General features: G+C 37.8%; 2 pseudogenes; one reads left to right on the plus strand and one right to left on the minus strand.

Annotated features, from left to right (window-relative positions):
* The first annotated feature begins 1,616 nt into the window (after positions 1-1,616).
* LOC149164873 (phosphoglucomutase, chloroplastic pseudogene) lies at positions 1,617-8,038 on the plus strand (annotated as a pseudogene).
* Positions 8,039-12,751: 4,713 nt separating this feature from the next.
* LOC149164874 (putative helicase MAGATAMA 3) lies at positions 12,752-14,458 on the minus strand (annotated as a pseudogene).
* Between the last annotated feature and the right edge of the window lie 13,015 nt (positions 14,459-27,473).

A 27,473-nucleotide genomic window follows, 5' to 3' on the forward strand; every position in this document is an offset into this window, starting at 1 on the left:
AAACAAAAGGATCAATCTGGAATCTTTATAGCAGCAATGTTTTCAGTCAAGAAATGATTTTCAATGCGAAGCTCAAGGCCTTAATCTTGCTAATGAGAAATGACTAAGTATTGTGTAGCCACCTACGGAGAAGACACATCACATAATGGCTAGAACTACACAGTTTGTCAGTGAGCATGGCGGGCAATCAGAAATTGTTCTGAGGGTGAAGCAGGGAAGTAATCAAGCTTTTGGGTTCCTAATGCCTAATCACCATCTTAATATATACTTCAAGTTCCTGGTTGATCATACTAAACTTTTGAATCCTGATAACAAAGTTGATAAGAAAACATATCGAGAAGGGCACTATTCAAGGAGAGGGCCTCTCACTTCTTGGATCAGTGCATGGTACTGGAGATGATGAAGATGAAGGAATGGCTCAAGTCTTTTTAGATTCAAAGAAGGGACATCCTCCATCCAAGATCGTTCTGTTGATAACACTGCTTGTAGTGTAGACAACAACATGGCTTTAGAGATAGCTAAATCTTCAAAATGAAAGGACCTTCAAAATGATGTTTGTAGCACTAAACTAGATGCGGCTGTAGATAATGATACTTCTATCATAGACTAGCCATCTATTTTAGAGGGTTCTAGACATCATTCTGGTGACAGTTTAGGAAGTCATGCTTCGCCTTCACATGAATTGGCGAGAAATCATAGAGAGACAGTTCAAACTTCAAGAAATCAATCTCATAGAGAAAGTTCACCAATATTGGAGCCACCATCATTTTTTAAAGCATGTAGTAGAAACGATGGTTGAATTTATTGCAAGGAATGGAAAGGAATTCAAAGGTATTATTGTTAATCAAGATAGAGCGAAGGGATAGTTCCCATTTCTTCTGGCTAGAAATAAGTATCATCCATACTATCTCAAATTCTTTGGGGCAACACAACAGGGTAAGTTGCATGACAAGGGTTCGACCAAGTGAAAATCGAAATCAAACCTATCTCAAGTGTAACACTGTGCTCCTGGCTATGGCGATGCACTTCTGGACTATGGCGTTGCGTATAGGGCCATTATAAAAAACAATGTTCTGTAGGTGCCCACTTGGCTTCACATTGCTCTTTCGCTCATGCTGGCTCTAATAAAAGAATTCTGCTGGACAATGAGTTGGGTAGGACACCTTCCATGGTGTGGAACTCCTGGAATCATTTTGATTTTGACATCAGTGAGATATTATGCCAGGCTATATTTTGCATATTACTGCTATTTTATCTACCCAATTTGATTCCTTATTCTGGGTACATTCCTGTTGAGCGTGAAGATTGTACTGCAACTTCAGTGGAGTATGAACCTCTTCTAGGAGGGGACAGGATTTTCCCTGAGCAACATGTGAATATCTTTTCCAAAATATTTTTTGAGTAGATGACACCACTCATGAAGCTAGGCAATCAAAGGCCTATTACAGAGTCAGATGTTTTGAAGCTTGATACATGGGATCAAACTAAGAATATTTACAATAATTTCCAGCGATGTTGGGAACAAGAAAGTACTAAACACAAACCATGGCTATTAAGGGCATTGATTAGTAGTCTCAAAGGATGATTCTGGTTTGGACGTTTATTCAATATTGGATATGATGTTTCAAAATTTGTTTGTACTAGGTGGAGATGGATGCTCTTTCAACAAGGAAGCTGTTTAGATCATCATAAACATAGCAGTAGGCCATGGAGTAGGAAAACTTCTTGTCAGCAAGGATGGACTAATGTCAACACCAGGAGTGGTTATAGTTATCCGAAAACATAAGGCTAATGGGGGTTTTATTATGAGTGCAAGACAAAATCCTTGTGGACCAGAAAATGATTGGGGTATCAAGTTTAATTACGACAATGGACAACTTGCACCTGAATCTATTACTGACAAGATATATGGCAACACTCTATCTATTTCGCAAATCAAGATGGCAAACATTTCAGATGTGGATTTTCCTAGTTTTACTGTAGTAGCTTTTGATCCTCTTTCTGATTATAGTTAGCTAATACAAAGTGTCTTTGATTTCGAACTTATAAAGACCTTCATAACATGGCTAGATTTCATGTTCCAATTCGATGTTATGCATGCCATAACTAGTGCCCATGCAAAGCCTATCTTTGTGGATCAAGTTGGAGCAAATGCAGATTCTATATCCAATGGAATTCCTTTAGAGGATTTTGGGAATGGACATCTAGACCCCAACCTAACGTATGCTAAGGAGTTTGTAACTATTATGTATTGTGTAGACACACTAGATTTTGGAGCTGCTAGTGATGGAGCTGGTGATCGAAACATGATTCTTGAAAAAATCGTCTTTGTTACATCTTTAGATTCAGTGGCTATGATTGCCGCTAATGCTCAAGAAACAATTCCATACTTCAAGAATGGACCAATGGGTCTGGCAAGGTCCATGCCGACAAGCGATGCCCTTGACCTTGTGGCAAACAAACTAAACCTTCCATTTTTTTTAGGTGCCCACTGGTTGGAAATTCTTTGGCAATCTCATGGATGTAGGGAAACTTTCAATATGTGGGGAAGAAAGCTTTGGAACTGGTTCTGATCACATTTGTGAGAAAGATGGAATTTGGGTTGTATTAGCTTGGCTTTCAATTATCGCTTATAAAAATAAAAAAAAAGTTAGTGAAAAGCTGGTATCTGCCGCAGATATTGCTAAACAACATTAGGAAACCTATGGTCATAACTTATTTTCTCGTTATGATTATGAGGAATGTGAATTAGAAGGAGCCAAAAAAATCGTTGAACATCGACGTGGTTTGATTTCTAACATCAAAGGAGGAGAGAAGTACGAAAACTACATGACCCAGTTTGCAGACGATTTTGCATATACTGATCTAGTCGATGGAAGTCTAGCATTCAAACGAGGAATTCGATTTGTTTTCCTGGATGGATCTAGGATTATATTTTTCTTATCAGGCACAAGTTCAACTGGCGCGACAATTAGACTATATGTGGAACAATATGACCGAGATGTTTCTAAACATGAAGTGGATGCACAAACAAAATTGAAGCCTTTAATTGATGTTGCTTTGTCAATATCAAAGCTTAAGGAGTACACTTGACATGAGATACCCGCAGTCATTACATGAACCAACATAATGTGTTTGAGTTATATTCCAAGGGTTTAAAATTTTTTCATTATTATTTCCAGTGGAGGATCAATGAAAGTTTGGCTGCTCCTTGCAAGACTTCTTCAGGTGTTTCCTCCAAGAAAGCAAAAGATATTTCCAAATTGTCATCAGTTTTCAGGTATGATGATGATGGGGAATCATAAATAGGTGTGGCATTATTCGAATCTTTCTAGGAATCGATGGCAAGTATTTTAGCTATGAAATCAACAACATTGAGTTTTTTAAGGAGAGGTTGTAGTATTCAAGACATTCAACAAGCAAATGGAAAATATTTCAGGAATCCAAGCATCTACAGGTCGTAGGTGGAGGATGATTTGAATAGCATCCTAGATTATCCCTGATTTCCAGTGATGGCTCCAAAACAAACTTAGGTAGGTATTTTGACTTGTGCCAGCAAATCAATTGTTCTGTTTTGTTGTGATTTAATTTCTTAGTTATAAGTTAGATTTATTTTATTTGACCGCATAAAGACATATTTAGGTGTTTGTTTGTTTTTCTATTTTAAATTATTTTGATTCCTATGTTTGGGAATTCATAATTAATATCTAATAGGGTATATATAGGGCGATTTTTGAAGATGTAAGGGTTTGATTTTCGTAGCAGAGAGGCTACTTGGGACTGTGTAAAGTTTTCTTGAATATCATTTTAATAAAGCAGTTTTTTCCAATTTGGACTTGGGGTTCATCAAGGTGTTTAATGTTTAGTATGTTTTTCCTATATTTCACTTACATATTTTGTTTTCTCTACCTTAAATGTGTTAGAAATTCATCTACACATGATGCTCCTTTCATGATGATTTTGTTGTTAAATGTAGTGGTTGTATTTTCAGAATCCATCCTCTGTTAGATGCTCTGTTGAGCAACCCTATGTTTCTCATTCATATAAAGTTGCTACTGCAAATCCATCTCCTGTTTGATGCCTGCAGGGTAGCAGACATTCTCTCCTATTCATCTCACATTTGCAATATTTTATCTGGCTGAACATTGCACTTACTTGTCCCCTAGTTTGCCATCACAAAGTGGCATCGAGTCCATAGCCCAAATGGTCCTTTCTCTTAATGTTTTCGACCCAAAAACTTTCAAACAAATCCCCGTACTCCATAGCTAGCCTAAGATTTCATTTATTGCAGCCACGTTGTGTTGGCAAAGAGAGATCCCTCTTTGGTCTGGTAGGGCTAGATGCTAGATCGAAGCTTGGTCTGTGGTTTCCTCGGAATTGCCTCTTTTCAGCCTTGACGTTCATTCTGAGTGATAACATATTGGCACTATTGTCAGAGATGAGGTGACAGATCTTCTTTGGGAAATATCGTTCAAGTTGCATATCTGATTGCTAATGGTGGACAATAGTTAGACACATATGAAGGTTAAAATCATCCACCTGACGACTCCACTATTCGAGATACCAAGTTTCAAAGTATTGATGGTAGCTCCACTGGCTAAATGAAGGACTGATATGTTGCTTCTATTTGTTCAAGGTATTCATGTATCGATTTTTCTAATCTTCCTGGTTTTCCTAATCAATTACCGAATGATGCATATATTTTGAGAAATGGCCCCAAATTCAATGTGGAAGATCTAACTTTGACTCTTGAACATATAACAAATTTAAAAACATTTATAGAATCTCTTAGAGTCAAAAAGGAAGTTGTTTTTATCAGATTTTTCTATGATTCATTTCAAGGGAAATGTAGACAATGGATCAAAAGTTTTCCTATCAGATATATTAAGTCATTTGCATATTTTTGGCATATCTTTCTTGAAACATGGATGGGGAAAGAGGAATAATTTGAAATATAGGTAGCCTCTATTCAAGGCTTTAGAGAATGGGAAGATATGTGCATGGATGATGAGGTAGATGAGAACTTTGCTTGATCTCTTTCTTCTTATTTGAAGTTTTGTTGAAGTAGCCATGAAGTTAAGCTCAATTTCTTGAAATAATTTGACATCAAAATTGAAGGAGATCTAACTGAATTGGAGACCCAAATACAGTCCTAGGATCTAGATTGTCGAGTCCCATTCTTTATGAACCTTTTTCAGCAGAAGGAAGAGAAGGTAAGGCTGCCCGTGGATATTTGCATTGATGGTTTGCAGTTGGAAGCATGTATTAAGGAATTGGGGCAGCAAACAGAGTCTGGTTTCTTCGATCCTATTTCAGAGTACATGGAGTATTTTTTCAGTTTGAATAACAAGCCAGATTTCCTTTTACACAACCACACTCATTTTGTGCATGTATGGCTATCAGCATTTACATTTGTGTCCTGGTTCAAGTACTTCCAAGCAGCATCCATTTCACAGTTATTTGATTGGTTGATCTGGCATTACAACATCACTTGATCAATTGATTTTGCTACAAAGTAGATTAGGTTTGGTTATAAATAAGCTACCTAATATAGCACTTTCGTTTCCAATATTTGTTTATGTACAGGTTGCAGTATGTGTATGTTTTATGGATTGGTATAAGCTGTTTTGAGTTTGCAACCATTTGAAAATAATTCCTAATGGATGAGGCACTAATCTACATGTTCCCAGATATCTACAATTCTTGGCACCTCCAAGGAGCTACCATCCCAGATGGCGCTACTGTTAGAGTTAGTCTTTTGGCCTTCCTTTATGTCTATTTTATTAGGTGTTTTGCACATGATATTCAACACAAAAGATGTAATAATTATGCTTATCAGGAGCATCCAGAAAGATCTTTCCAATGGTATATCACACTCCCAAAACTAGCTCTTGGATCAAAAGATATGACCAAATGAATGGTTGACTCAAAGGCCTCCCGTGCAACAATTTAGGTATTGAATGATCCAGAGGAAGCTAGGAGATGTTAGTGGCTGATCTTGTGGCTGGATTGTGATAGAGAAGAAAATAACATTAAAGAAAAGCTTCTGCAAGAATTCTTCAGTCAGAGTTATAATTTTGTTGGTGATCTTGTGAAAACAAAAGGATCAATCTAGAATCTTTATAGTAGTAACGTTTTCAGTCAAGAAATGATTTTCAACGGGAAGCTCAAGGCCTTAATCCTACTGATGGTTCATGACTAAGTATTGTGCAGCCACCTATGGAGAAGACACATCACATAATGGCTAGAACTACAAAGTTTGTCAGTGAGTATGGAGGGCAATGAGAAATTGTTCTGAGGGTGAAGCAGGGAAGTAATCTAGTTTTTGGGTTCCTAATTCCTGATCACCATCTTGATATATACTTTAGGTTCCTGGTTGATCATCCTGAACTTTTGGATCCTAATAACAAAGTTGATAAGAAAACATTTCGAGGAGGGCACTATTCAAGGAGAGGGCCTCTCCCTTCCTAGATTAGTGCATGGTACCGGAGATGATGAAGATGAAGGAATGGCTCAAGTCTATGTAGATTCAAAAGAAGGGACATCCTGCATCCAAGATTGTTCTATTGATAATACTGCTTGTAGTGCAGACAACAGCATGGCTTTAGAGATAGTTGAATCTTCAAAAGGAAAGGACCTTCAAAATGATGTTTGTAGCACTAAACTAGATGCGGCTCTAGATAATGATACTTCTATCATAGACCAACCATCTATTTTAGAGGCTTCTAGACATCATTCTGGTGATAGTTTAGGAAGTCATGCTTTGCCTTCACATGAATTTGCGAGAAATAACAGAGAGATAGTACAAAAATCAAGAAATCAATCTCATAGAGAAAGTTTCCAATATTGGAGCCACCATCATTTTTTAAATCATGTAGTAGAAAATATGGTTGAATTTATTGCAAGGAATGGGAAGGAATTCGAAGGTATTATTGTTAATCAAGATAGAGAAAAGGGATAGTTCCCATTTCTTCTCCCTAAAAATCAGTATCATCCATACTATCTAAAAGTCTTTGAGGCAACAGAACTGGGTAGGTTGCATGACAAGGGTTTGACCCAGTGAAAATCGAAATCAAACCTATCTGGATTGTAATGCTGTGCTCCTAGTTGTGGCGCTGCGCTTCTGGACTATGGTGTTGCGCATAGGGCCATTCTAAAAAACAAAGTTCTATAGGTGCCCGCTTGGCTTCACATTGCTCTTTCGCTCATGCTGGCTCTAATCTAAGAAGTCTGCTGGAAAATGAGTTGGGTAGGACACCTCCAAGGTCTGACAAGGTCCATGCCAATGAGCGGTGCCCTTGACCTTGTAGCAAAGAAACTTAACCTTCCATTTTTTTAGGCCCCCACTAGTTAGAAATTCTTTGCCAATCTCATGGATGCAGTGAAACTTTGAATATGTGGGGAAGAAAGATTTCGAACTAGTTTTGATCACATTCATGAGAAAGATAGAATCTGTGTTTTATTAGCTTGGCTTTCAATTATCACTTATAAAAATAAAAAAAAAGTTGGTGAAAAGTTGGTATCTGCTGTAGATATTGCTAAAGAACATTGCGCAACCTATGGTCGTAACTTCTTTTCTCGTTATGATTATGAGGAATGTGAATTAGAAGGAGCCAAGGAAATGGTTGAACATCTACATGGTTTATTTCTAACATCAAAGGAGGAGAGAAGTACGGAAACTACACGATCCAGTTTGCAGATGATTTTTCATATACTGATCGAGTTGATGAAAGTCTAGCATTAAAACAAGGAATTCACTTTGTTTTCATGAATGGATCTAGGATTATATTTCGCTTATCAGGCACAGGTTTAGCTGGTGCGACAATTAGAATTTAAGTGGAACAATATGAGCCAGATGTTTCTAAACATGTCGTGGATGCACAAACAACATTGAGGCCTTTAATTGATGTTGCTTTGTCAATATCAAAGCTTAAGGAGTACACTGGACATGAAAAACCCATAGTCATTACATGAACCAACATAATGTGTTTGAGTTATATTCCAAGGGATTAAAATTTTGTCATTATTATTTCCAGTGCAAGATTAACAAAAGTTTGGCTGCTCATTCCAAGACTTCTTCAGGTGCTGCCTCCAAGAAAGCAAAAGATATTCCCAAAGTATCATCAGTTTTCGGTTATGATGGTGAAGGAGAGGTGGCAGTATTCAAGACATTCAATGAGCAAATGGAAAATATTTTAGGAATCCAAGGAATCTACATAGCGCAGGTGGAGGATGATTTGATTAGCATCCCAGATTATCCCTGATTTCTAGCGATCGCTCCTAGAAAAACTTAGGTAGGCAGTTCAACTTGTGTCAGTAAATCAATTGTTCTGTTTTTTTGTGATTTAATTCCTTAGTTATAAGTTAGATTTATTTTATTTGACGGCATAAAAACATATTTAGGTGTTTGTTTGTTTTCCTATTCTAAATTATTTTGATTCCTATGTTTAGGAATTCATAATTAATATGTAATAGGGTATATATAGGGTGATTTTTGAAGATTTAAGGGATTGATTTTGGCAGTAGAGAGGCTGCTTGGGACTGTGTAAAGTTTTATTGAATATCATTTTAATAAAGCAGTTTTTGCCCTTTAGACCTGGGATCCATCAAGGTGTTTAATGTTCAGTATTTTTTTCCTGTAATTCACTTACATAATTTGTTTTCTCTACCTTGTTACAGCATTATCTAAGAGATGTGTTAGGAATTCATCTACAGACGATGCTCCTTTCATGATGATTTTTTTGTTAAATGTAGTGGTTGTCTTTGCAGAATCTATCCTTTGTTAGATGCTCTGTTGAGCAACCTTGTGTTTCTCGTTCGTCTAAAGCTGCTACTATAAATCCATCCCCTGTTTGATTCCTGGAGGGCAACAAGATTTCTCTCCTATTCTTCTCACATTTGCAATATTTTATCTGGCTGGACATTGCACTTGCTTTTCCCCTAGTTTACCGATAGAAACTAGCATCGACTCCATAGCCCAAATGGTCCTTTCTCTTGTTGTTTTCGACCCAAAAACTTTCAAAAAAATCCATTTACTCCATAGCTAACCTAAGATTTCATTTATTGCAGCCACGTTGTGTTGGCAAAGAGAGAGCCCTCTCTATCTGGTAGGGCTAGATGCCAGATCGAAGCTTCTTCTGTGGTTACCTAGGAATTGCCTCTTTTAAGCCACGAGGTTCATTCTAAGTGCTAACATATACTACATTGAATAATATAAAATTCCTTAAGTATCAGGTTTGTAGAGATCTAAAAAATATGTACAAAAAATCCAAAGCAAACTGGAATTACTTTATGTTGCTGATAAATCTAAACTGGAATAAAAATAGGAAAAAATCTGTAACTGATTGTAATTTCTTTAGAAACTACAAAGGAGTGACATGAATATTGGTTGATGAAAATTGAGAGAATGTAATATATGCTAATCAAATATTATCTCACGGAATTCAATCTGCCTATAAAATAGCTACATATATTAATAAGATGGTCGAGGAAAATACTATTTTCAGTGAAATGAGGAAACAAGGCTTGTGTGAAAGGTTGTAATATCCTTTGACACTGGCAAGTCCCATATAGTTCTACTAAGAACTATGTACATCCAAAATGTGAGACCAGAGTTTGTCACGATGAATTCATGATTTACTAAGGCATGTCATACCTCTTGATTTTAAATATATATATATATATATAGAGAGAGAGAGAGAGAGAGAGTGATGTTTGTGTGTTATGTCTCTCTTCTTAATGAGAGAACAAAAGGGAAAAAGAAAGGGGAGAAGGCACCATTTGGACACTTCATGAGATTTGAAGTTAAGGAGAAAAGGAGGCTGAGAGAGAAGTACAGTAGGAGAAAGGAATAACAACAATGAGCTTTAGGCTGAGAAGGCATAGAAATCAAGGCTCTTCTCCACCACAAATTGCAGCTAGGTTAGCATGAGTTTCAAGGCCATTTCAGTGCATTTTTTGAAATAGGTTGAGCACTAAAATTGAGGGAATTGACAAGAATTTACTACTGTTAGTTATGGCACGAAATTCAAGGGTTTGGGTTGTATTCAATGCTGCACAAATTTTGAGATAGTCAGCTTTAAATTATGAGTAGATAGGGCATGATTTTCAAGGCTTTCAGTGGTGTGCACAATGCTGTCAGGGGTACGAAAATCAAAGTGTCAGGGCTCTAAAATCTAGGGCATATTTCTGAGTCTGTCAGTGCACAAATTTCAAGGCAAAGGAATGAATTTTGAGGGAGACTGACAATACAGTAGTGGCATGAATTCCTGTGTGAGCTGGGCATGAATTTCTGAGACTTTCAGGCACGAAATTTGAGGAGGTAGCTACAACACTTTCTCCAAGGAAATTTAAGCACAAATTTCAAGGGAGATAAGCATATTTAATTGCTTTTAAATAACTATTGTAATAATTTTTTTGATAATAAATAAAATATCCCTCTCCTCATTGGTTTTCCCTTCAAGGTTTTTCCAGGGTCTTTGGATCAAAAATCACTGTGTTAAATTGTGGGTCAGTTTGTGTTATTCTCAGCAAAAATTTCAAGTAGGGTTGACTTATGTGTTTCATTCTCTTTTTAAATATATTCATGTTTTAAAAAATAAATGATGGGTTGGGCATTAAACTGATGTGATTCCTAAAACTTAAAACCAGGTTGGGCCTTAAATTTCTACAACTTGTACAACAGATTTAGATTTAATGTAATACAAAAAAAATGGATGGGAAAAATAATCATATTCTCCAATCATTAATGTCCATTGTTAAAACATAAGATATATGCCTAGAATATCCCCAAAATATTCCCAGAACAACCACAAAATTTGTCTGAAATGTCCCTAAAATATGCCTGGAATGTCTTGGGGATAGCCAGTAGGTGCCCGTTGATAGTTTTTGATGGTTGGGTAGCATCAGACAGTTGTTCTAGTCTCAACTTTGGTCAGAGAGGCTAAGAAACACTAGAACTTTAGGACCTAGAAAATGTTTTAGGAGAAAACACCTAGAGATGGCTCAATTAAGTTAATTAGTCAATAATTAAATATTTCCTTAGTCTAACTTAGGAAAAGTGATTAATTAATAGGTATTAATTGAGAAAGGTGAGATTTCTCTAGAAACTCACATGGATCAACTTAGAGATGATTTTAGTCATTGATAAGGAGTAATCATGGTCGTTGGTGAGCCAACGAGAGATTATAAGAGGAGTTCGATGGGGTTGGAGCAATACACACTTGAGATTGATTTTCCTTGGTAGATCAAGTTATTCAACAACAATAGTTGAGCAGGGAAGAGGAGTTTGAGCCAAAGGGGAAGCAGAGTCAGTGAGGGGTAGAGACAGTGATTCCAAGGAGATTCCAGTTCCAGAGAGTCAGTTTCAGGGGGGGGCGAGTTTCCCTGAGTGAGGTTCAATTTTCAGAGGAGGAGTTCAATTCAGCTAGAGTGAGGATCAATTCATTGCTTGGAGGTGGAGAGAAATTCCAGAAGGCCAAGCGAGTCATTCTCATACTTTGAGTTGGCTTGGATGTCTTAATCAGAGCAACTTCTAGGTAGTGTGATTTTGGCCTGCACAGAGAGAGCAAAGAGGGTAACACCAGGGCAGTTCAAGTGGCATGTTTGTGCCAATTTTTTGCTGGATCGATGATAGGTGATATAAAATTTGTGTCTGAAATTTTTGGCCAGATTATCTTGTGGAGGTTTCTAGTTTTGGGCATCCAGATTGTACTCAAAATTTCACTACTGCATATAATAATAAAACCCTCATCTGTTGCACCGATTTTCCCCCATTGCATTTTTTGGGGACAATTGTCCAAGAATAATTGTCAAATTTTATTGTGTGCACTATATATTTCTCAGTTTCCAACATTTTATTTTTCGCAGTGTTTTTATTTGTGAAGAATTGCAGTGTGATTTATTCATTATTTTCTGTAGAAAATAAAATACATAATTAATTAGTTAGAAGAATAAATTTCTAGTTGCTACAATTTAAGAAAAATTGCACACCCACATCCCCAATGACATTCCCAACAATTTTGAAACAACGGGTTTGGGTTTTTTTTCCTTGGGAGGGGGGTGGGGGAGGGGAGGGGTTGGGTCCCTATGAAACATCGAATAAGACCCATCCAGATAAGGAAAATAGGATGAGTATAATTCTAAGACAAAGAAAAAAATTGAAATCTATCACGATATCCACTTTCCATTTGTGGAATTATGCACACTTCTGATTCTGATTATTAAGTCTCATCATTTTCTCCCTACTAAAAGAAGTTCTCCCAACTTATGTTGATGGTACATTCTTTCCAACAAAGGGAGTAGATGTTATTGATGGCTACTAGTTTCCCAAAGGGGTTTGGACCCATTGGTGAGGAATGGTGAGATTTTCAATAATGACCAATGTTCAATTCCCATGAGAGCATTTGACCCTTTACATTTCCATGGGAGCACCCAAATTTAGTGGTAAAATGTGTGAAGCTTGCACTGCACTAACCCTATAAGCAAATCAAAGCCAACACTCTTGTCATCCTTAAGACTAGACACTAACCGTTTTGGCTACAACCAAAATTTCAGCCCTAAGAGTTAGCTCAATCAAACCATCTACCCAAGGCATGTTGCTAATGAGGAGACTATAGGTCACAAGTTCAAATCCAATAAGAGTCCCTCAGGATTACCAACCACCATTATGGCTGGCAGTTCAGATGCCCTCCACCCAGATACTCCAAGGAAGAAGAGAAGAGATTCGACAAGTTTTTCCTTGGAACTGATACTAGTTTTCTAAAAAAGCAAACAATGAACAATTCTTAAAAAAAAAACTGTATTCTCAATAGAATATGACCTTCTATCAATTCAAAAAACACGGATACAAACCTTACATAACACAAAATCAAACTAATAGACATTTTTGTTTTTTATGCTTTTCCTCTTTTAATTTAACAATAAGATTGAACAACCTTTAGAATGCATTTCTTCTTATGAAGGGAGAAACTAATAAATTAACAAGTGCATTATTATAAATCATTTGATATAAACAACATATTTTTTGAAACTTGAATAATCAAGAAAAAAAAGCATTACTTCAGGACACATATGTACCCACTTGAAATTGCAAAGGTATTTCACTACAATAATTTACCAATTTGAAAATGGTCTAATTAGACATTTCACTACACCAATTAGAAAATGGTCCAATGAGGACATAAGAAAACACATTTGTATACATACAAATCAAACAGAATAGTGAAATTACCTTTGTACAATTTAGAAAGTATGTACATGACAATAGCAGCCTCCATGATGTTCCTCTTACTCTTCCCAAAATTATATTCCTCCTCTCTTCTGTCCTTTCTATTAATAAATGCGTATGCTCCATACATTTCCAACGTGAGATAGCCATATGGCTTCATTTACACATTGGGACCATTCTCAATACGGTTGTCATAAAACTCCCCATTTGGGAAAAGACTTATCGATGGATGCATGCGATATTGTACATTTAGAAGATGAACTGGGTGTCCAAGCCTCTCCAATCTTTCAAAGAGACTTCTTCCATATTTCATTTTCTTCGTAAGATGATGAACCAATCATTGCATGGAATTAATAAATTTCTAAGAAATTTTAGGAAAATGAAATTGGGAAGAGACTTTTGAAAAGGCCACTGTAAACAAACCTTGTTGATTACTGTTGTCGGTAGCTACTTTGGATCTCCTATCAGAAATGCATGTGTTACACCTTCAATATGTAGTGTAATTGTATATTTGGCCTCTTTGAGCTGGGACGCATCATCAATAATCAAACAGTCAAATGGTGTTTCCAAGTTCATGCAACTCTTTCCAGAAGATGATACAGTTGAAAAGGCCACTTTAGCACTTGACAAACACATTTTTAAATGTTTTTTCCTGGGGATTGTTCTTGCACAGTGTAGTTCCTTCCTTAGGAGATGGATACATTCACTTATCAAGCAGCAAATGGCTTCTTCTAAGGACATTCTATTGTTAATTAGTCTCTCTCTAAATATCTTTGTGCACTTTGTTAGCTCTTCACAGATTTCTCCATCACCAGAAAAGCATGTTCTAAGAATTTTCTCCTTACATGCATTTTTATGAATTAGATTTACAAAACACTCAATAGCTTCAATCAGATAATCCAAATCCTATTTCTCCAAGATTGGTCCTGGATAATCATTCAATAAAATCCACGCACACTCAAAAAAGTCTGCAGCTAAGTTTCCAAGCCTTTTTCTGACAAATTGTAGAAAGTTAACTGATTGCGTCTTCTGTGTTGTTTCTTGAAAAACCTCATATTGTGAAACTTCTGATTCAAGAAAATCAAGAAAAGATGCCACTCTCTGCCTCCACCCTATCATTGCCACACAACATTTTAACAGGCATTCCTCTCAATATGGAAGGAAAATATTTTCCAAAGGACCTTCAACATCTAAGCGTTCCTCATTTCAAACTAGTAGAAGGTCACCCAAGGGAAAAATACAAGGAAATTTTCATATATTGGGGCACTCATTAGATGGAATTATAACTAATTTCAATAATATCAACGCAATTTCTGATATTATAGCATTTGCTGGTGCACACACTAGTACTTTTTACCTCTGATGAAGTAAGACAGAAAGAAGTGAAACTAGCATCAAGGTCTTCCATGTCCCAGGGGGGCCCAGGATCAGATTTATACGGGGACGTCTTTTCTTCTTAGCAGCATTAACATGTGGGACTCATAATGTTTATTTCTCAATATATCTATATCATCTTCATTTTCTTTGACACTATCTTCATTATAGTCTTGTAAAACGTAGTGAGGTTAGGGCTCATTTTCTGGCTTGTCCACTCAACCAGTTAGATTATAGTTTACTAAAAATCAATGAAAAAAATAGATATCTCAAATCCTATAGAGGCCTAAAATAGTACAAGCACACACCTTTGTATTATAGTATACTTTTTGGCATTATGATACAGGTGTTGTCCTTGATGGCATCTCACTTGGATGATAAATCGTAGTACAACTAGTAAATAGCAAAGAAAAGGGAACTACTTACTTTCGGACCTACCCGGCTCATTCTCAACCTCTCCCCCAGCCAGCTATCTCTCTCATTAGGAATCATTCTCAACCTCTCTATCCATCTCACTCTGAGATGGGGAACGAATACTGAGCATCGTATATAATATAATCACCCTGAGATCACGAGAAAAGAAAACCTACCCTTCCTCATCGACGAAAAACGACTTGTTCATAATTCGAGTTATGTTCTCCGGGAAGCAGCTCATGCATGCACTTCCAGGTAGCCTGTAGTTGTACCACCTAGGGTTTTACCTTGCCAGATGAAATGTTTACGTGGCCTGGTGGGACTACGTCCACAGAGAAAGTGATGAGTTACGAAGTCCCTCCTCATTAGTGGCTACCCCACCCATCCATCCCCAGTCTCAAGGTGCTGCGGAATGATCAAAGAGGTATATACAATTGTGCTGTGACAAAGTAGTGTATACATGTGGGTTCACCGTATACGAAGTCATGTATATGTACACACCCACAGTTACAGAAGGAAAGGCATGTACATGTGGGGAATCTAAGTTTTGGTCTGTGGTATTTGGTCCATAGTATTTTGGTATTGGTCCATGGTATTTGGTCCAAAGTGTTGACCCTAGGTATTGGGTCCAAGGTATTCGTTCTACGTGGTTTTGGACCATGGTATTGAGAGAGGCCTAAACCTATATAAGGAAAATATCATTAGGCCAAGGAGAGCAAGTGTGCAAGTGATGCATATCTGATGAAGTGTGAGATCTAGTATGTTGGTTATGGGTTTGTGATGCTTTGCTTGATCTGAACTAAGGAGGCTCCTATGCGGTTGATGAAGGTTGAAGGACCAGGAAAATGAAGACTAAAATTCATTATGGATATATGTTATGATCATGAATAGATATGAATACTAACGCATGTCTTATCCTTTATATCTTATGTTCTAGGTATATTTGAGATTGAAATTGCAGCGCAGGAATTAGTAATTATTCTCAGATCTGTATATACTCTAGTTGCATTAAACACAATTGCATATACACGCGGGTTGCCTTAACTGAAGTAGTGTATATGAATCTGATAATGGAAATGAAAAGATTATTGATTTTCTAATACTGATTCACCCCCTCCTTCTCAGTACAATTTCCAACAATACTGCCTTCCCAAGCATAGCCAAATTGATTGTTTCATTGCCCAACTTAGGATGCAAAGCATTCCAGATTCACAAATTTGTTGCCATGTTACCAAGATAAATACCAAAACATTCATTTCTCATATTTCTATTTTTGGCGCAAAAAGGATGCATATCTGGAACACATATTTTCACCTCGAGAATACTGCTATCTTCATATTCACCACACTCTGTCGTACTTACTAAAGCCATCATGGAGTCATGAATATATTCCACACGTTGAGGTACTCTTGTTGAGAGTATAAGAATATCATTTGGTTTGGGCGTAAATTTTTGTCCTCCCTTCCTCTCTCAGATGTCATATTCTCTGTCAATAAGCATCTTGTATACCTCCATTGCACCATGTGATGGCCGTATTTTCTCAGGAAATTCTACAGCTGCATATGGAGCTTCATAGAAGGATTCAAGTTTATTGTGGAATTCTATCCTCATTCCTTTATTAGATGTGAAATAAAAGAGGAAACATACTCTACTATGGATTTAAACTTCTAATGGGTACACTAGACCTAAAAAAGTCATCAAAAGTATTTGTTTGAAAATTGTAGATTTCTATCTAAACATTGAAAAGTACTTTGATCACTAGGATTGACTCTATGCAACACATTTAACCTGAAAAATTCATCAAAAGCCTTTGTTTGAAAAATGCATATTTGTATCATAAATTTTTGAAAATGGGAGTACTTTGACCACTGGGATTGACTCTAGGTAGCAAACTTTAGAAAATTTGTGGAATATTAACAACAACTATTCTACAGAATTATAGTACCTCAAACCCACCAACAGTAGAAGGAGGTGCTCAAAGTAGTTCAAAAAACACATCATCACCAACCACATCATGAGAAGATTATGTAGATATGTTTAAACCATGGATGGGTGATGCAATGGTAATCTGGAGACTGAAACCACGGATGGGTGATGCAATGGTAATTTTAGAAATATTATTCAATGCCTTTAATTTTAGTCACCTACATAAAAATTCAACTCGGTATTTCAAAGCTTGAAGAAAAAGAGATATGTTGAGGAAGCATTACAAAAATAGAATAGCATAGAAAATAATTAATCGTCTACATAGAAATATTCCATCAAGGTAATAAGATAAGATGAGATTTTATCAGTGTCCAAAAAATGAATGCAAAAATAGGTCAGTGTGACTGCTGAGTACATAGATGTCAATACAAAGTGAGAGTTTAAGACAAGCTCCTAAGTAAATCAAGATGAAATTAAGAGAAATAAAATGAGGTACTTCCCTAACCTAAGATCTAAATAGAGCTCTAGAAGCTAAAACAAGATTTAGAAGAGATGGACCCAAAATCTGGAATATAAAGAGTGAGTGTCAATCAGGGTCTACCAATAACCACTCTCTGAATATCCAAGGCTGAATGGGGGATAAGAATAATTATTTAATGTCTAACAAATGACCACAAAAGTAGGACAATGGGACTATCGAGTAGAATGATGTCAATACAAAGCAGGAGTACGAAAAAATATCCTATATAAAGAACAAGACATAAAGTAGAAACATGAAGTCTATATGCGAAAACATGAGAAAACCCTTAGATCCAAGTGTAGGCAGTCACAATGGAAGGGAGATGTGAAAAGGGAAAGGATCTAGGGACTAGGTCACTATCCACTAGTTCTACCTCTCCTAACTTCCAAGGCCAAATGAAGAAAACTCAAGATAGGATCTCCAGATAGACCATTGTTTCGAAGACAAACTATAAGATAATTTGGACTATGCACTCTGCTATTGTCTGGACAATGACACCCAATGTTGAGGCATGGGAAGACTCTCTTGGCAGATAACACGAGCTGTCGAAGATCCATGTTTCTATTGTCACTAAAAGGTGGTGGTAATCCCCCAAGCTTGCACTGATCTTGAGCCGAAGGCCATACTACTAATGATCTATCTCTTGGTAGTATATTTGCTAGCTACAAAAATTCTCTAAGGAAATCCACATCATGCAAATACCCAACAAATTCTTGAAAAAACACAACTTTATGAAATTCTCAACAATTCCAATAACATATAAAGGAACATATAATTATTCATAATTATTGATACGTTACAAAAGCATGCTCACAGTGCTTTAGTTACAACAAACAACACTATGGCCGCTAAAAAGAAGTTGTCGCTACATGATTTTTCTTTGAATGTTTGTTAAATGCAATCATTATGTTTTATGCTTGGCATTAAGAAAAATTGTTTTGGTTCAATGGCAAGAAATATATGAGCAACATAGTGACCAACACGCTATTAATGACAAATCAGGGGTTCTTGATGGTGTTGATGACCAGAATCAAATTTTGAGGAAACTAATTCACATTGAGGACCTAAAAAAATCAAGTTCAAAACCCTTGGACAACCTACAGAAACTACTACTACATTTGTGGTTTCTGTTCAGGGAGAGCCTATTTTGTCGGTTGAAGATGTTGGCATTTCTTTAGCTGCAGGCACTTCAATTTATGGTGATCCTAAGAACTATACTCTTGGAGCTCCATTTAAAAATGGGGCCACAACTGATGTGGGGACCACCCTATATGGAGGCAACAGGGACTATATTATATAAATAATTAACAGGAAAATTTCTCTAGATAAAAGGTTTAATGATGCAAATGGTGAACTCGGTACTGATGTAGAAAGTATGACCCGTAGGACAAAATCCTTCCCATACCGAGCCACTGGAACTAATACAAAGAAAAATATTAGTGGGGGAAAGCCTGTGAATGAAATCTTACCTTTGCAGATGGGATGTACACCTATTGAAATGGATGAAATGCCAAATTCTATGTTGGAATTGCATTTTAATGATAGGTTGTATTCTGATACCAGATACACTTCAACTTAGAAACTTCCTTTGGGTGTTGTAACTACTACAAGAAGTGACAAGAGTGTGTTTTTAGATGTTCCTAGTGAAAAAAGAGAAACTCTTCATGTTGATGATGACAAGAGTGTTGGATATGTTAAGAATGACAAGAATTTTCTAGCTGGTTCTTTTATAGGTGTTGAACCATATATTAGAAATGAAGAGTTAGCATCTGAAAAATGGCAATTGACATGAATGTGTGGATCAATGTCCGGCTGATGGAAGTTTGGGGTAATGGTTACATACAAACTACTGGGAAGACCATGCAGCAAGATGCCCATCTCCAGGGAATTTCACAGGTGTCAACATTGGTTAAATTGATGCCAGATTGGATGAACAATAATTTTCCTGTACAAAACCGCATATGTCATGAACAAAGTCTCATCTTGAAATAGGTGAAAGAAAGCCAGATGCTTCTCAAAGACCTGATAAACAAGGATACAATCCTCAAATGAAGAAGACACTTCTGGTGCACTTTTTGAATTTATTTTGGTCCAAGGAACTGACACATGATGAAGTAGTCATTGCTATGCAAATTTTGATTCTTCTTATGTTGGTCCATGCCTTTCAAAATGGTCATGTTATTGATCCTTCTATTATAAAAACTATTGTTGAAAAGATGATTGATCCACTTGAAAGGATAAGTGTAGAATACAATGAGCCCTTAAAGACAGAGTTTCTGCAGCTAGAAACACACTTGCTGAAGTATCTCCTTAATGATCTTGTGGACCGTAAAAAAGAACTTGAAAATTTAGTGGCAAACTATCTCACTCAAAAGGAACGTTCTAGCAAGTCGTGTGCCTTTGTTATGTTTTTCCAATATCTTTAGGTTCATGAAGTTCCTGTGAAAACCGTACTTCACGCATTTCTTGAGATTTTAAAAATGTCATGGCTAGAGAACAAGGATATAGTTAACCGAGATTTCCATATATTCGTACCACAACTACCACAAATATTTCTCTTAGTAGAAAGAAAGATACCTCTAAGGATCCATTATATGAAGGAAATACTGGTTGTAGAGTGCCATTCAATTTCTTATTTGGTTCACATTTTCCAGCTTACTTACAAAATTCAAACCTGTTTTATAGCTATCAAGCCCAAATTGAGTCATAGATGCTAAATTCTCTCTGTCGCCTTGGACTGTATCAAAACATTCGCCCAAAAAATAGACATCTAGCTATAGAACTCATTGGCTTGTTATTTCATGGGAAAAACAATATCAAGCAGAAGCACAGGCAACATCAGACACAGAGGGCCATGTTCAGTCTATGGATATGCCACTTTTGACTCCAGCTGTAAGAGGTTACATGATAAGTGCAACAATACATTCAAAACGTCCATTTGGTGCTTGAGGCTTTCCAGATTCTTTGACCAAGAAAGTTAAAAAAGAAAGTGGCCTTCCTAATTTTGAACCCAAGGATAAAGAAATGTTTCAAATATACAAAGAGATGTTAAAGCTACTATCAGAGGCTTTGGAGGTTTGGCTAGCACTTAATGTAAAGCTCAATAATTTGGAAGGGAATTCGCAACCTTCAGTGAAATACAAAGATCCTTCAACAATCCTCTTACATGACCTTGATGTCATGAATAAGATTTTAGAAAAGAAGCCACATCTGTTTATTCGAAACAATGTTCAGCAAGGAACTCAACTACTAGAATCTTGTTTCAATAGCAAGCTATTGAGTCTATGGAAGACATTATGTACTTTGTTAAAAATGGTATTTGATGCATACCTATTAGATGCAATGAATACAATACCAAACATAATAGTACTACAACCCATGGTTGGGGAACTTATTCACAGACATCTTACAATGGTTACTTCTCATCAAATTTCAATTGAGACTAGTTTAGCTAATTCAATGACAAGATTTGTAGTTTTTGTTATAAAAACACTAGTAGAGGGACAAAATAGTTTTATTGATTCTTTTTCTCCACCCTTTATTTGTGTCCTTCCCATGAATAAAGATGAAACTAAAGTTGCAGAAATAAAAGCAACAGGGAAAAGAAGTAAATCCCCTTCTTTATCCATTAGAGAAAGAATTAATAATTAGCAAAAAAGTCATGAAATTGTAAAAGTCAAAAGACTAGTATATGGAGGATATCATAAAATACTTCCAATACATCAAAGAAGGGAAACAAAGTGGCCAGTAGTAGGATTCATCATTGCTTGAGGACAAGTAATGTCAGGAAGGGGGAACTGTAATGTTCCCAAGAAATTAGTCATCCAAAGAATGAAGTAGCCTATTGATCCCTGTAGGCTATAATCCTCCATAAAGGGGAAAAAAGCCAAAATTCCCACAAGCGAAGAAACCCAAAACTGGGGCTTGGAGTAAAGCTTACTCAATTGTTTTAGAAGAAGAGACCCCCTTTACAAAATCTATAAATATGAGAGGGATGAATTCATTTGGAATCATTATTTTGTAGAACAATTTATCTATATTTTTCTTGAGCTTGAGGCTCTAAGGGTTTTAAGACCCCTTCCTTCCACTAATTTCGGTGGTAAAATATTCCACCCTAGTTAGTTCTATTTATTTTTGTTTGTTTTGTTTTCGCGCAGGTTATTGGGCAGGCTTTTCTGATCTAAAAGGATTAATAAACCAATTCAGACTCTTCTCAGGCGGCATCCATTTAATTGAGCTAGATCAAATCTATTTTTTGAAGTACTGCAAAGCTAAATATGAGAACAAAAACCCTAACAAAGTTTTGGACGGAGAGAAATTGGACCATACGATTCTATTTTGTGGCAAGTCAGGATTTATTTCTGAAGCAAAGCCACATACAAGTTTTCTGGCATGAAATTGAGCAAAGGATATGTGACCAGTATTATAGTGAAGGGTTTCCTACCCACTCGCAGTCATTTCGTGCTAAGGGAAAGCTTCCTACAACAATCATGTGACAGGTCGAACACAAATTCGAACACTGAAGAAAACATGGTTCATTGGACGTGATTTGCTAGAAAGTTTCCATGGGTGGTCTGAAAACCAAACAATCGATAGAATCTAAGCGTGTTTTGCGGCAACCCAATAAAGATCCACACATTTCACAACATTCATGATTCGTTGGAAGGTTCCGTTTTGGTGATACGAAAGGGTTCAAGGGCCCATACAATGGTAACACAATGAGATATTTAAATAAGAATCATCATTGTCAAGCTTCAATCCCCACTAAGGATTAAGGGGACCCAACATCTAGGCTTGGAATAACTGATTTAATGACTGTTGGCTACATGGAAATCCATGGGATCTAAACAAGAACTAAATCCTAACCCTGCCATGGGATGATAAAATGAAAGATTAACAGCAAGCCAGGACGTTGAGTCATACCACGAGACTTTATTTTTATTTGTTGTTATAGTCGTTAAAATTCTTGTTGAACTCCATATTTGGGAACTTAATTAGAAATTTTGTGTGAGACTGGAATTAAATTATTTGACAGTGAATACAATTAGTCTATATTTTCTTGGCAAAATTGGGGTATGCTGTTTAATTGTCATGGTGACATGTATATTTTTTTTCTCAGTAAATCTATGCTATTGTATTATATTATGTACAGGAAAACATTACAAACAGAAAGTCAGGTTGCCCAAGGCCGACTGTGGCTCTGTGGGTTATCAGCTCGCCACTCCATATTAGCCCACGCAGGGGCAGCATTTCCAACCAGAATGTCATCCAGAATGCCACAAACCACAACATTGTTTTCAATCCAAGCAAAAATAACCCACGCAGGGGCTGTGAAACTCAAAAACTTCCCTCGCAGGGGCGACAGAGGACCTATGACAGCGCCTTTACGAATCCTACTATCAGAGCCATGGCAAATATGGACCTGTATATGAGCTTGAGAGACATCGACATAAACATATACCCTATACCAGACCCAGACACAGACAGAGACCGAGACAGAGGACTTAAACCAGACCTGAACAAAAGTGAAGGACGTCGGAGCTTGCCGCAGAGTTCTACTCCTCGGGCTTCTCCTCGATGATCGGACACCATCCGTAATGTTCAGGGAGGCCTTCCTTTTCTTCCGCTACAGCTTTCTTGGAGGTCGACGCCTCCTCCTTCTGAGATTGGATGGGAGTCTACTCAGGGATTACCTCTGTTTTTTCCTCGACGATTTTCGGTTGCTCATCTGATAGCGCCTCCTTGCTTTCCGAACCGCCCTCACCTTCCTGAGTGTCCTCAATGAATAAGACTGATATGTGTGCATTGATGCATGAATTATTCCTCGAGCTGCCGAGGGTGAAAACGGCAGTTCCAAACGCTGGAAGAGAGGGTGGTCCTGCATTGGGGCCGCCCGTCTCCATGAATTGAGCAGCCTGTATGGGAGTAGCCCCTGCCCTTATGTGGAAGTAACAGAAACAGCAATGGTGGTGGGAATCCACAGCGGGATGGCGTGATGAGCCTCCTCGACTTGTGTCGCGTCTACAAGGCATCCTTTCCCTTGGTCTGACCATATTTGCAGTGATTCTGGCGGAGTGAAACAAACCCTCAATTGAAGGTTTCCCCCGCTTGACGGAGAATAGCTCTCTCCCACCAGATCTTGAATGAAGCACAGTATCACCCACACCGCTATCAACAGGGCATACGAGCTCGAAATGTCCCTTGACCTCTTGTAAACTAGTTGTAACAGCCGAGGCTGCTTCCTGGAGGAAGAGATAGCCAACACAAACCTTCGCGACGTGCTCCTTACTCTGAGTATGGACCTACCCCATTCTTTCTCCCAATTTAAGCTTCTCAACATTCTCTCGATTCTTGGACGCCATAAATGCGCTCTGCAACAAAACCAATTCACCTTGTGTTGCATTGAAGGCCCTGTGCAAACGTTTCAGAACTTTATTCCTCGGCGGCAATCAGAAATGAATTCCGCTGAAGGTCACGAGGCGGCACATGTTGGCCATGTGGCCCTTCACTTGCAGACGTACTGACACCCGCATCCGGGGCATGGTGACATGTATATTGAGTTATCTAGTTGTAACTAATTATTTGGAATGTATTGTTCATTAAATTTTATAAATTGTGAATTGTGGTATTAAAACTATTACCCATGAGAAGTGTTAAATTGTTGAATAATACTTAACGGTGTGAGAAAACCTAGGGAAAATTTCCCTAGCACACCACATTGTGGGAAGTTGGGTCACTGTGTTGTACAGTGTCACACCAAGAAGAATAAGAAGAAGGGCACAACAACTTCGACAGAGGTGGATGAGTTTGCCTCCAAATGTGACATAGAGTTTGACTTAGTGGTGAACCTTGCCACAAGTGTCACGTCTTCCACCATGTGGTTTGTAGACAGTGGAGCTTCCTGAAATATGACTAGAGTGAGAGAACACTTCACAAGTATGATAGAGGATGATATTAACTTGGAGGTTGTGCTTGAAGATAATGCCATGATTAGAGCAATGTGAGTGGATACAATATCATTTGAAAGGGAGTCTTCACCTCCTTTCAAAGTAATGAATGTCTTTATGTTCTAGGGCTGAGGAAGAACATGATTTCAATATCCAATATTGAGGATAGAGGGTATTCCATGTTGTTCCAAGGAGGACAACTTATATATCCCATGGGATCTAGTGTCGAGTATGCGAGAGCGATTGGAGTCTGTAGTGGGAGGCTATAAAAGTTTATGTTTTGACCTACTAAAGCCTTGGTGGCGGAGACCAACAGTGGTGAGTTGTGTGAGATATGGCATGGAAGGATGGCCCACTTTCACCATGGAGCATTCAGGTTGCTAAGAGAGATGGTTACAAGCTTACCTGAGTTTAGCACTGAGCATCATGATGTGTACAAGGGATGTGCTTTTGGAAAGTACACTAAGACACATTTCCCAAGCAATGAAAAAAAAATAGTATGTATCCTAAAATTGGTACACTCATGTCTCATGTATCATTAAGTGGACATGAGTACTCCAAGAATACCTGTATTTTCTTTATGAATACCAAGGATGAGGTATTCAAGATGTTCCAATAGTTTAAGACTCTTGTGGAGAATCATATGGGGAAAAAGATTAATATATTGAGAATAGACAATGGGGGTGAGTATACCTCCAAGGAGATGAAGGAGTTTTGTAGGAGTGCAAGCATCAAGATAGAGTACATAGTGCCTTATAACCCCTAACAAAATGGGGTGGCAGAGAGGAAGATTAGGGCCATAGTGGGTGCAGCTAGAGCTATGTTGCATGATCAGAGGCTACCCATTTTCTATGGGTTGAGGCATGTAACACTACAATGTATCTACAAAACAAGAGCCCACATAGTGTTTTGGGGAGTAAGACTCCTAAGGACGCGTTTTCTAGGAAGAAGCCTGAGATTGCGCACATCATGATTTTTTGGTGCCTTACATATTCACATGTCCTTGAGGAGAAGAGAACGAAGCTAGAACCCACTGCAAAGAAGGGTTTCTTTGGGTGTTACAGTGAGACCAACAAGGTTTATCATATATACATTCCTGAATAGAGGAAATTCGTCCTTAAGTGAGATGTGAGATTTGAAGAGGACAGGGTCTTAAGGAAGTCTCTGGAGAATGATTGGGTAGAGAAGCAAGCTCGTCAGCAAGGGGTCACACCACAAGTATCAAGATCTTCAAGTGGTATGCCACGGTTAGGAGGATTACCTACTTCTAGGGTGACAGGTCCACAGAGTCCAGTATCACCAGGCACAAGATGTCAGAGTAAGGGTTTACCATAGAATACGTGAGGGCCTTCCTCATCAAGAGGAGAGGCTCTAGTTGAGTATTTCCCCATTCGAATAAAAGAGGCTACTATAGGGAAGAGAAAGCATAGGAGACAATGGGAAACCCAAGTAATCAGTGTAGGAAAGCATACCAGCAGAGAGGTTGAGTGGCTACGTGAAAAATGTTGTGGAGATTGAACCGAGTAGCTGCGAGGAGGTTGCTAGTCAGCAAATCTGGAGAGATGCCATGGTGAAGGAATATACCTCCATCATGAAGAATGATGTATGAGAGATAGTGTCGAGACTTGATGGGAAGTTAGTGGTGACTTCCAAATGGTTCTATAAGACCGAACATGTTTTGGATGGCAACATGGAAAAGTTCAAAGGTCATTTTGTGGCACAAGGGTTCTCACAGGTAGAGGGAGTTGACTATGAGGAGGCCTTCAGACTAGATGCTCGTTATACCTCTATTAGATCAGTGATATCGATAGAAGTTGAGATAGGTTGGAGGATTCACCAGATGGATGTGAAGACCACCTTTCTCAATGGCTTCATACAGGAGGAGGTGTACATTGAACAACCATAGGGCTTTTATCATGGGAGAGAGTCCGATGTGTGTAGGCTTAAAAAATCCTTATACAGACTAAAGCAGGTGTCGAGAGCATGGTCCGAGAGGATAGATACCTACTTGCAGCAAATGGGTTTTGAGAAGAGTGATGCAGATCGAAACCTATAATTTATCATGGTTGGTGACGATCCACTCACTATAGTTCTATATGTGGATGACTTCTTTATTACAGGAGAGGACATACTCATCCAACATTGCAAGAGGGACCTTTATTCAGAGTTTGATATGACTAATCTAAGAATAATTCCTTACTTTTTGGGGTTGGAGGTTTGGTAGGAGAATGGGCATATGTTTGTGGGCTAGGGAAGATATGCAAGGGACATACTGAGTTCGTATGGAGGATTGCAAGCCTATGGCTACTCCTATGATCACAAAATGGAAGAAGTTGCATGCTTCAAATTTTGAGTTGGGGAACCCCACCTTGTATCACCAATTGATCAGTTCCTTGATGTATCTAGTCAACACTACACTGGATATCTATTTCACAATCAACACATTGAGTCAGTTTATGATGGAGCCCAGGAGAGTGCACTAGGTGGTTGAGAAACATGTGTTGAGGTACCTACAAGGAACAATGGACTATGGTCTGGACTATATCCTAGGAGATGGAGTTAGGGTGAGAGGTTGAGGTACCTAGAAGGCACAATGGACTATGGTCTGGCCTATATCCCAGGAGATGGAGTTAGGGTGACAGTTGTACAAACTCAAACTGCGGAGGCATTTCTAGTTACTGTCGGGCGGATAAATCATTCTTGCGGACAAGACCGATCTCCCTAGTATCTCTGGATATCTAGCGACAAGCAAACCAAACAAATTCTATCTTTCTTTAAATATGTGATTTATAAATAAAGGCTAATAGATGTTTTAGGCCTACCTCGAGTCCAGTGCTAGTTTGTGGAAGCCACACTCTGTTTGTCCAAATGAGCTCCCTTTTAAAGAACCTGCAAACACAAACAGGCACACACATCAAATAACACCTTCATAGCCAATATAATAAACCATATTTATTATGATGATCAAGGAATTCATGAAATAAACCATAGAAGACAATTTATTGAGAAAAATGAATTTGATTGTATTAACTTTAAACAAAGAAGAACTTTACAACCTTAGTGC

Source organism: Pinus tabuliformis, chromosome 5_1 (genome assembly GCF_031772625.1).
Source record: "Pinus tabuliformis cultivar Carrire ecotype Pingquan chromosome 5_1, CPIR1, whole genome shotgun sequence".
NCBI classification, from domain to species: domain Eukaryota; kingdom Viridiplantae; phylum Streptophyta; class Pinopsida; order Pinales; family Pinaceae; genus Pinus; species Pinus tabuliformis.